The 12,481-nt window shown below is 35.1% G+C and overlaps 1 pseudogene; it reads left to right on the forward strand.

The window, feature by feature from the left end:
* The window catches only part of LOC120246725, a 44,594-nt pseudogene that overhangs the window by 26,159 nt on the left and 5,954 nt on the right, over positions 1-12,481 (forward strand).

Consider the following 12,481-nt stretch of genomic DNA (forward strand, 5'->3'; position numbering starts at 1 on the left):
TAGGCCTGCTTCGGATTCTCTCTGCTGCTCTCTCTGCCCCTCCCCAGCTCACCTGTACATGTGCTCACTCGCTCTCTCTCAAAATAAATAAAATAAAATAAAATAATATTTTATTTAAATTAAATTTTAAAAAATTAAATAAAAAAGTGAGGCAGCTGGGTGGCTCAGGTGGTTGAAAATCAGACTTTGACTTAGGTCATGATCTTAATGGCTTGAGAGTTCAAACCCCACATCAGGCTCACTGCTGTCAGCATAGAGCTGGCTTCGGATTATCTGTCTGTCTCCCTTTCTTTCTGCCCCTTTCCTGCTTGTGCTCTCTATCTCAAAAATAAATAAACATTAACAAAAACTAAAAAATGATTGAAAGTATTGTAACATAATTATAATTTTTTAAAAATATTTTTTATTTATTTCTAGCAGAGAGAAAGAGAGACAGCGTGAGCAGGGGAGGGTCAGAGAGAGAGGGAGATACAGACTCTGAAATTGGCTCCAGGCTCTGAGCTGGCAGTCAGCATAGAGCCCAACGCGGGGCTTGAAACCCCGAACCGCGAGATCATGACCTAAGCGAAAGTCGGACGCTTACCCGACTAAGCCACCCAGGTGCCCCATAATTATAATTTTCTAAAAACCTGTTAGCCATGAGAAGTCTGATTAAAGAGATAAGGGTGATGCTAAAATTGAATTTTGAAAATTCCTTTACTTTGAGTTCCCACTCATTGTTCATTATCAGTTTAGGCTTGTTTATGTCTCTTAAACTTTGATACCTCACAGAAGACATACAACCTTGGTTAGTACAATTTAAATAACAGTGTCAATACTGAGCTCTTTTTTCATGACTCTCACCTCAAGAAAAGCCCACCTTCTTATCTGACACATTATTAGGAGGTTAAGGATACTGTCCATTTGAGTTTAGGACTTAAAGTCCAAGCACCCAATTATTGCTTTCAGCATGCCCCATTACTTTTCCTCTTTCCATTTCTATCAGATCATTAAAAGTAGAATATCTATAGAATAGCTATCAAACTACTCTTTTAAAATCAAAATCCTTTATATGATCAAGGATAAGAAGAAGTGATAATTTATTCTCTAAATATCTATGAAACATCCCTAGAGGACTTAAGAAAAAGTTAGCATTTAGAGTGAATAATCATTGCCAACCGTAAACAATATAGCATAGTCTATATTGGTAAGATATTGAAAATGAATGAGAATGATATGTTGAAAAAACAAAAAAAAACTTTTATATTTATTCTACTTTATGAAAGTTATTTCTCCCCAAAGATTCTTATAGATTCTTATGGAATTTATCTAATTGTCACTAAGTTCATAATAATCTTTAAAATAGTAGTCTAATCCCATCACACATAAATTTTTGTTTCAGTTTCTAAAGCATAACAATAAAAAATAAATAATAGTTTGTCATCATATACTGTCGAGTGATTAACTAATTTTAAGTCTGAAATCAGATATATTGAAAAACAATTCAGTAAGGATAAAGAATTAAAAATGTATTTTAATTTAAATATGTTAATCCCTTGACATTAAATTCTCATTATCTCAATTTCATTCATTAAAATAAAAATGTAAAGTGGTGCCTGGGTGGCTTAGTCAGGTCGAGTAAGCATCTGATTCTTGATTTTGGCTCAGGTCATGATCTCATGGTTTGTGATTTCCAGCCCTGCATCAGACACTGCACTGGTAGTGCAGAGCCTGCTTGAAATTCTCTCTCTCCCTCTCTCTCTGCTCCTCATCCCTTTCTCTCCTCTCTCTCTCTTAAAATAAATAAACATTTTTTGAAAAATAAGATAAAATAATAGCCCGAATAGCCAAAGCAATCTTGAAAAAGAAAACCAAAGCAGGAGGCATCACAATCCCAGACTTAAAGCTGTATTACAAAGCTGTCATCATCAAGACAGTATGGTACTGGCACAAGAACAGACACTCATATCAATGGAACAGAATAGAGAACCCAGAACTGGACCCACAAACGTATGGCCAATTCATCTTTGACAAAGCAGGAAAGAATATTCAATGGAATAAAGATATTCTCTTTAGCTAGTGGTGCTGGGAAAACTGAAGAGCAACATGCAAAAAAATGAATCTGGACCATTTTCTTCTACCATACACAAAAATGAACTCAAAATGGATAAAAGACCTAAATGCAAGATAGGAAGTTATCAAAATTCTTGAGGAGAAAGCAGGCAAGAATCTCTTTGACCTTGGCCACAGCAACTTATTCAACACATCTCCGGAGACAAGAGAAACAAAAGCAAAAATGAACTATTGGACCTCATCAAAATAACAGGCTTCTGAACAACGAAGGACACAATCAGCAAAACTAAAAGGCGACTGATGGAATTATCCAAAATCTATAAAGAACTTACCAAATTCAACACCCAAAAAACAAATCCTCCAGTGAAGAAATAGGCTAAAGCCATGAACAGACACTTCTCAAAAGTAGACATCCAGATGGCCAACAGACACATCAAATGATGCTCAATGTCACTCATCAGGGAAATAAAAATCAAAGCCACAATGAGATACCACTTCACACCCCTCAGAATGGCTAACATTAACAACTCAGGCAATAACAGATGCCGACGAGGATGCAGAGAAAGAGGATCTCTTTTGCACTGCTGGTGGAAATGCAAACTGGTGCAGTTACTCTGGAAAACAGTAGAGAGGTTCCTAAAAAAATTAAAAATAGAACTACCCTATGACCCAGCGATTGCACTACTAGGTATTTACCCAAGGGACACAGGTATGCTGTTTCGAAGGGACACATACATTCCAATGTTTATAGCAGCACTATCAACAATAGCCAAATTATGGGAAGAACTCAAATGTCCACCGATGGATGAATGGATAAAGAAGATGTGCTATATATATATATATATATACACAATAGAGTATTACTCAGCAATCAAAAGGATTGAAATCTTATCATTTGCAATGACATGGATGGAACTAGAGGATATTATGCTAAGCGAAATCAGTCAGAGAAAGACAAATATCATATGATGTCATGCATATGAGAACTTTATGATACAAAACAAATGAACATAAGGGAAAGGAAGCAAAAATAATACAAAAACAGGGAGGAGGCAAAAATATAACAGACTATTAAATATGGAGAACAGAGGGTGACTGGAAGGGTTGTGGGAGGAGCGATGGGCTAAATGGGTAATAAGGGGCATTAAGGAATCTACTCCTGAAATCATTGTTGAACTATATGCTAATCAACTTGGATGTAAATTTTAAAAATAAATTAAAATAAAATAAAATAAATAAAAATATAAAATTAACAGTGTCGTCTAAATTAACTATGTAATATGACTAAGTAATTATGTCAAAGCAAGTAATATGCATATTAACTAGAACTCAGTGTTTCTTAAAATATATTACAATAGCATTTTCTTTATCTTAGAACCCATGTTAAAAGTTATTTTTATCTTTTCTTTGGTTTGAACCAAGCACCTCAAAAAAAAACCCACCTGAAAACATTAAGCCATGAAAATATGTTTATGTATGTGTGTGAGTAGAGAGTCCTCTTATGTGTGCCCAATCAAATTATACATTTTTCACAAAGTTGGTTGGTTCCTCACTCTTTTGATTCAGAACACTTGAAAGAAAACGCTTGTACTAGGCCATTTTTTTAAAAATCACATTTCCAAATCACATTTACACATTTTGTAAACATGCAGAGGAATAAACTAATAGTTTGTTAGAATGTATTTATTTAAATCTGAGAGAATGTATATTTGAGCATATGGTGAAGACCAGTTCTGCCACATGAACATAATTAGATATGCTTTAAGTAAAGCAGACAGCTGGCATATTTGAAACCATTGATATACAGAACGTAAGTTTGAAGCCATTCACAATAAATCAGTGTGCCCTGATTCAATAAATATGAGCATTTAAAATTATGCATAAAGTTGCTTGCCTGTGCCTTTGGAGCAAAGTTGTGTATTACCTGTAGAACCTAGCATATTTCCATGTAGAGTGCGGCCCTCAAAAATAACACACTACATTATCAATTTTAGTTATAGGAAAATCAAGGTTATTAAATCCTACCCTGCTTCCACTTCAGAGTAAAATAGCCCTTTTTCTACTTATATCAAAGATTCCATGATATGATATAATAATTGTTTTTTAATTATACGTTTTTAATTATAAAATATAATTATAAATTATCAAATAAATTTGATATGACATGATAATTAATTGCCTTTGCTGATTTTATAGTGACAGAATAGCCATCATTAGCTATGTTTTTCTTTCAAAGTACAAAGGAATCAATTTTAATCCATGATCGGCACTTATTACATAAAATCTCCTTCCCCTTCCCTTGTGAATGGATACTACAAATATTCCTGGGCAGCCAAAGGTGTTCTCTTAACATTCCTATCTCTCATTTATTCAATTAAAAACTAACTCAGGCACTGATGTGGAAGGATTTGGCAGACGAAATTAAGGTTACTAATCAGGTGGATTTAAAATAGGAGAATTAGCCAAGGTGATCCAGGTCAGCCCTGCATAATCAACTGAGCCCTTAAAAACAGAAAAGCCAGTCAGAGTGGCAGAGAGTGGAAAGCAGAAGAAAGATGAGGCACATGGGGATGTCAGAGATTTGAGGTATGACAACTTGACTCATTGTTATTGGCTTTGAAGTGGAGAAAAGGACTACAAACCAAGGAATGTGGACAGGCTCTAGAGCATGAGGGTGAGCCCAGGTTGTGAGGCTCACAGCTAGCAAGAACATGGAGTCTTCAGTTCTACAGCCTGGTGAGGTTGGGATCAGATTCTTCCCTAAAATTTAATAGCAATGAGCACAATCTTGCCTATACCTTGTGAGACCTTGAGGATCCAGCTCTGCCTGCTTGGATTTGGGATTTACCCAACTGGGAGATAACAAATTTGTCTTCTTTTAAGCTGCTAAATTTGTTAAGTCAGCATTAAAATACAACAACACACGTATGTATGTACGCTCTTAGATGAATCCAGAAAGATACTTATATACACTGGCTTTAATAGTAAAGTAGTTTATATTATATAAGAAAAGAGATAGCCGGATATACTATATTCCTTCATGAAAAACACACTTTACACATTTTAAAAATGAAGAGGAATAAAAAGAAATGAAGAAGCACAGATATAAAACATACTATCAAAGAGAAAATAGCAGCAGGTAAGGTTAATTGGACAAGGAAGACTTTATTTAAGATGATTGCAGAATGGTAGAGACTTTTTACTGAAACAAAAGGCAGGATGGATCTAAAGCTTTGGATTGAATTAGTGAAATAGCCTTGGAGGATGTTAGTGGGGAGGTTGGTCAATGGGATGTGTTAAGGGATCGCAGTGAATGATTCTGATTTAGATATGTTTTTCTCCACAATGAGGCCGTGTTTGCTAATTGGTGTCCATCAGAGTTATTCTCCTATCTTCCCATGGATACTGGGAGATAGAGTCCCTATCTACTTTGATGTTTGCATTTCATAGAGATGGTTTCCAGGTTATTGGAAAATACATTTCCTGGGTTGTAAAATTATCAAGAAGGTGAGAAAAGATATACATACATTTCAAAGGTGCAAAGAAGGAATTTACAATTAACCAGTTTTCTAAAGTAGATGCTCTAAGAAAATGAGGTCAGTTTTTAAGACTCAGGAAAAAACCTATGTAAAGTTTAGTTAAGTTGAGCAGAACCCTCTTGATCAATATCTTAAAGTATCAGTACTGATCTAAGCACTTAAATTATAACTATATGCATTTACATGTTATACCTTAATATATGGCTACTAGGAACTACAAAAATTTTTCAGGTCTGATTCTGAAAATATAACAAATGCAAAATTAGGAGTTTGGGGAAATAATTTATCGCTGTTAGGTTTCCACCTCTTTTCAACAGAACTGTAGTATATTACTAACTATAGTAAACTATGATGAGATTAAAATGCATCTGTAGTTATTGCTGACGTGTTACTGGAATGTTATCAATGGGTGTAGTCTTAGGAAAACAGTGGCCTAATAGTCTTACTATATCTCTGACCCAGTAGAAAACAGAGTAGTTTCTATAAGAACATGCAAGGTTCTAGTCTCAGTTAACCATTCTTTTTGGTGGTTTTTAAAAAATTTTTAATTATTCTATTTTGTTTATTAGTCTTCCTAGTGGCAAAAATCCCTCAAGAATTAAGAAAATATATGTTTATTTATTTTGAGAGAGACAGAGAAAGAGTGAGTAGAGGAGGGACAGAAAGGGAGGGAGAGAGGGAGGATCCCCAGCAAGGTCCACACTGTCATTGCACAATCCGATATGGGGCTCAAACCCATGAAACTGAGAGATCATGACCTGAGCTGAAATGGAGAGTCAAAGGTTTGACCAACTGAGCCACGCAGGTGTCCCCCCTCACAAAATTTTAAAGTGAAAGTGCTGTAAAATAAAGTTAGGTAGTATCAAACATGATTAAATGAACACATGCTATAAATCTGTCATGTCAGCATTTAGAATTCAAATAGGATTTGTCTTTAGAAAATAGAGTGTATTACCCTAAAATAAATGTGTGGATGTTTGTAAGCACATGAAGATAGAACTAAGTTGTCATTAATTTAAATATGACCAGCAAACAGTGGAGTATCTGCTTAAATACAGAAGTCAGATTTTTTTTTTGTTTTTCACATCAATATACATTAATGATTTTATTATATTTGGAATGTCTATTAATCCAATATTATGAAATGTGCAGTGTATGAAAAGAGTTTGTAAAGAGAATATATTTTTAAAATAGTAACTGTACCTCTTAAAAATGATGCAGATGGCATTTTATTGTACTTGTAGCCAGCATTGTGGATTTAATTATTGGTGCTAGTTATATGTCCCTATTATAACTTTTAACTTAATGACGTTATGTTTTGTTGTGTTCAGAAAGTATAGCATATAATGAAAAGCATAATATAATCTGTTTTCATTTATGTTATTCTTATAGTTTTTCCCATGATATGTAGATCACTAATATTATTATATATGCCATTTCCAATATACTGGTAGTTAGGCTTTCTTGAGTGTACTTTACCTGGCATGCATTCCAAACATCTGCTTCAACCTAAAGCTGTGCTGGTTGATCAAGGGTAGCCACTAGCCACTTGAGACTCTTTTTATTTAAAAATATAATTTAGGGGCGCCTGGGTGGCTCAGTCGATTAAGCATCCAACTTTGGCTCAGGTCGTGATCACACGGTTTTGGGTTCGAGCCCCGCATTGGGCTCTGTGCTGATGGCTAGCTCAGAGCCTGGAGCCTGCTTCAGATTCTATATTTCCCCCTCTCTCTGACCCTCACCTGCTCATGCTTTCTCTCTCTCTCTCTCTTTCATAAATAAATAAAACATTAAAAAATTTTTTAATAAAAATATAATTTAAATTTATATAAAATTATACATTATGCTTCTCAGTTGCACTAACTATCTGACCACTTTGCAAGTGCTCAGTACCCAAACTGCTAGTAGCTACTATATTTGGCAGCACAGATTAATCAACATTTTCTTCACTGATGACAGTTCTAATAGACAGTGTCAATTTAAAGAATATGATTGCTGGGGCGCCTGGGTGGCTCAGTGACTTAAGCATCTGACCCAATTTTGACTCAGGTTATGATCTCATGATTCATGAGTTCAAACTCCACCTCAGGCTGTGTGGGTCAGGGCACAACCTACGTGGGATTCTCTCTCTCTCCCTCTCTTTCTCTCTGTCCCTCCCTGGCATGCACCCTCTCTCTCTCAAACTAAATAAATAAACATTTTTTAAAAAGTAAAGAATGTGATTGCCAAATCAATTTGATAGTGACTAGAAGCATGCAAAATACAGCCTGACACTTTGTTTTTCATTAGTATAATGCAAAACTTAACAAAAATGAAAATATAGGTGGAGATTTATCTATGCAGTTAAATAAGTTTTGTGATGTTATTTTTATGTGAGTAAAAAAGAAGAAAAAAAGCACAAGTACTTCTGCAACCAATCACTCTGTGAATGACTGATTTTGTCTGAATAGCAATCATAAATACCAGGGCTTGAACTCCCAAGAAATATATAACAGCAGAACTTCTAACACTCATATTCTCATAATATTGTAAAATAATTTAACATTTCCTTATTGCTTTTTAAAACATGAAAACATGAATTTTTGCCAATTAAGCGAAACTTCATATTTAAATTTTTTTTTATGTTTTATTTATTTCTGAGAGAGAGAGAGAGAGAGAGAGCATGAGCAGGGGAAGGTCAGAGAGAGAGAGAGATACAGAATCTGAAAAATCTGAAACAGGCTCCAGGCTCTGAGCTAGCTGTCAGCACAGAGCCCGACACGGGGCTTGAACCCATGAACCATGAGATCATGACCTGAGCACAAGGTCAGATGCTTAACTGACTGAGCCACCAAGACACCCGTGAACCTTCATATTTTTAATTCTATATATTAGATCATTAAGAATAGCACATGTAATAGCACCAATTCATTTAATTCATCTAAAATAGCAATTTAGTTAGATAATAAGCTTATATTTAAGCTTTTCTACTCAAAACCAGCTACTTAAAATTCTCAGAAGACACTGTGTTGAGCACTGTAGTTAACTTTCCTAATTGGTTCACCCTATGACACCGAGTTGTAACAGCAAGGTGTGATTTAGAGAAATTACCTTGCCACAAAGGCAAGGATGTCTTGTTCTAAGGGGAGTTACATAAAGGATGCCATGATTTATTTAAAAACACACATGACTCAGGGAAGGAGGCAAATCATAAGACTCTTAAATACTGAGAACAAACTGAGGGTTGATGGGAGGTAGGGGAGAGGAGAAAAATGGGTGATGAGTGTAGAGGAGGGCATGTTGGGATGAGCACTGGGTGTTCTATGGAAACCAACTTGACAATAAACTATATTAAAAAAAATACATGTGACTCAATATGGGCTGATGCCTTCAAGGACAGATTCTTGGTGATGCCTCAGAAACAACTTCATCTTATCAGAAACAACTGAGAAATTAAAGTGACTTTGTAACCCAAATAACCTCATATCCTTCTTCTATCTGTGAGAGGAGGTAGCCTAAATATAGAAGGAATACGAGTTTATAAAAACAAAATTGATATTAAATTAATTTGCACTGAAACTCTGCCTGGCAATGAACTTTGATATCTGATAATCAGTGACTTTCCATATTGTATAAATGGTTTAGTTTGGGTCTCTCTGTTACTAAGACCAATAAATAGATGATGGATGGATGGATGGATAGATAGGTAGGTAGGTAGATAGATAGATAGATAGATAGATAGATAGATAGATAGATAGATAGATGATAGATAGATAGATGATAGGTTTCTCCTTGCCTCTCTAGTCCTCATTTGTTCTGACTGAAATGCCTATCTAATGTCTTTTTCCTACTTAGTTTCTACCCATTCTTCAGATCCAACCGAAATATTTCTACTTCCATACAATAGTTACCAATCATATTGTAAAAGAGACCCATAACCAATCACATTATAAAGAAACACACAATGTGTGGAAATGATAAATTTTTTACTGTTTTAAATCTATTTAAATGTTTTTATCATGCTAACAGAATTTAAACAAAACAAACGGAAGTATGTTTTATTTATTTTTAAAACAATATGAATTAATAATGACCTTAAAAACACAAATCAAGAGATGTGAGGTATGGAAGTTTTGAATAACAAAATTAACAAGAATGATATTATACATACCAAAAGAACAAAAGCAAGGGAGGATTCATTCACATAACAATACATAAAATACTGTACTTAAGTATATTATTTTATATGCACATTGCATTTACTCACATAATTGCAAAATTATACTTTATCTGAAGAAAGTCTGAATAATTTTTTAAAGTTGGAAAATAAACGAGTAAACAAATATATCCATAGGCTATGCTGTCTGTTTACAACACAGTAAAACTAAATATCAAGCAAAGGAGCCACTTCTAAAATATATTTATTTGAATTAAAAAATAATTTATGATTTTTCATAAGTAAAGTCCTAGTAAAATAGAAAACTAATATGAGCTGCTGAATGTGTCGTCTAAATCCACAAGATAAGTCAAGAAGTTAGAGGAGATTGACAGTATCCCAGAGCCTAGCATCAGCACTGAAAAACTATGTTTGCTGAACACAGAAAGGATGAGTTGTGAACAATGGATGAGGCAAAAGATCATTCAGTCTTTCAGAGTTTTATGCGTGTGCCCTTCTTCCTCCCTGTCTGCTACACAGTTAGGCTGGCAAAGGTGTACATCTAGGATATAGAGTGACCTAACTGCTACACAATTAGGTTGGGAAAGGTTAACTATCTAGAATATAGAGTGACCCCCTAATTCATAAGTCACCTGTTAGGTCCCAACAAATTATAGCCCTAGAGGTTTGAAACATGTAACAAAGCCCTACCCTACATCCTGAACTCACTTTAAGGGTCAAAAGCCAAGAATCATTTCTTACAACTTCGCCCAGGTACACATGGTCAGCTAGGAGTGCGGACGCCCCTTAAGTCACCCTTTGTACTACTGTTCAGCAGAGCTGTGTGACCGTACATGTCCATGGCACAAACCTCAAGTTCCTCACTGAGAATAAAGCAGGCTTCCTGACTTGGTCTCTAACTCACTCTTCTTGTTACTTCTCACCATGCGTGTGTGGCTACAACTGTACTGAATGCCTTTGGTTCTTTTTTTTTTTTTTTTAATGTTTTATTTATTTCTGAGAGAGAGACACAGCTTGAGCAGGGGAGGGACAGAGAGAGGGAGATACAGAATCGAAAGTAGGCTCCAGGCTCTGAGCTAGCTGTCAGCACAGAGCCCGACGTGGGGCTCAAACCCACGAAACTGTGAGATCATGACCTGAGCCGAAGTCGGACGCTTAACCGACTGAGCCACCCAGGCGCCCCTGAATGCCTTTGGTTCTTAAAGGAAATTGTCTTTCTTGGCTCATTTTGACTCTTTGGAAAGCCACTCTCCTACCCTCATGATTGATTGGGCTTGCAGATTGCTTTTCAAAATACATATTCTGTAATATCTCCACTAACAGAACTGAGGGTTCCTTCTAAGTGCACCCCTACATCTAGTTCAAACCTCTATTATTATACTTGATGATTTTCTATAAATTCCTATAAAATAAGAGAATTTCCATAAACATTTTTTATCTCTTATATCCAACATAATGACTCACATGGAGTAGGTAATAAATAATACTTTTTACTGGAATGAATAAAATTTAACTCTGAAATAACTATCAGAAAAAGACATACAAGAGTACTTCGTCAAATATTCTTGTTAATTTTATACACATATTGAATTTCACTCTGTTCAGAACACTGTTGTTGCTTGCCTTTAAATTTTAGGAAACTGATTGAAAATCCACAGGTAAAATTTTTATATAATTATTTCTCTTTCCAAGTATTTATCAATATATTCATATTGAGAATTTATAGCTATTTTATTGTTGAACGTTATTTCGGATAAAAATTTCCAAGTTCAGATGACTTTATAGTTTCAGTTAATAACACCATGTAAAGAATATTAACATTGTTTCTCAATGTCTTATCTGCCATGTCACAATGATAATTTTTCATGGAGAATCCTAATGATTTAGGTGTCCTGTTATAATTCATTAAGCACAACATGCAACGTAATGTGCGCTCACTGTATTTGGAAGGTGGGCCCAGCTGCATAACAACTACATCAAGAAAACAGACTCAATGGGGCACCTGGGTGGCTTAGCTGGTTAGGTGTCCCCCTTCAGTTCAGGTCATGATCCCCCAGTTTATGGGTTTGAACCTGAGTCTGGCTCTGTGCTGACTGCTTGGAGCCTGGAGCCAGTTTCAGCTTCTGTGTTTCCCTCTCTCTCTCTCTGCCCCTCCCCAACTCACACTCTGTCTTTCTCTGTCTCACTCTCTCAAAAATAAATAAACATAAAAAAAAGAAAATAGATTCAATGATAATTTCCCTTTCTTTTTTATTTTGCTTAATGTTTATTTATTTTTGAAGTAAAGAGACAGAGCATGAGCAGGGGAGGGGTAGAGAGAGAGAGAGAATTCTAAATGGCCTCCAGACTCTGAGCTGTCAGCACGTAGCCTACACAAAGCCTGATGCGGGGCTCAAACCCACAAACTGTGAGATCATGATCTTAGCTGAAGTCTGATGCTTAACTATCTGAGCCATTCATGCCCCTTAATGACTTAACCTTTCTTAAACAGAACAGTGATTCATTTCTGATTTTTGCTTCTAAATTAAACTTATATATCTAATAACTCCTGAAGTAAAAATTCATTTAAATAAATATTTAAGTAATTATATTTTTGGAAATTTGTTTAAATGCTAAAATTGTTTAATCTACAATTACTAATTAAAAGATAAACTATTAGAGAAGTTCAAGACATGTATATAATACCTAGTTTGAATAAGTGAAGATACATTATAAAAGGAATATTAAAATAAAT

The sequence above is a fragment of the Hyaena hyaena genome, unplaced genomic scaffold (genome assembly GCF_003009895.1).
Source record: "Hyaena hyaena isolate Hyena2069 unplaced genomic scaffold, ASM300989v1 scaffold_486, whole genome shotgun sequence".
NCBI classification, from domain to species: domain Eukaryota; kingdom Metazoa; phylum Chordata; class Mammalia; order Carnivora; family Hyaenidae; genus Hyaena; species Hyaena hyaena.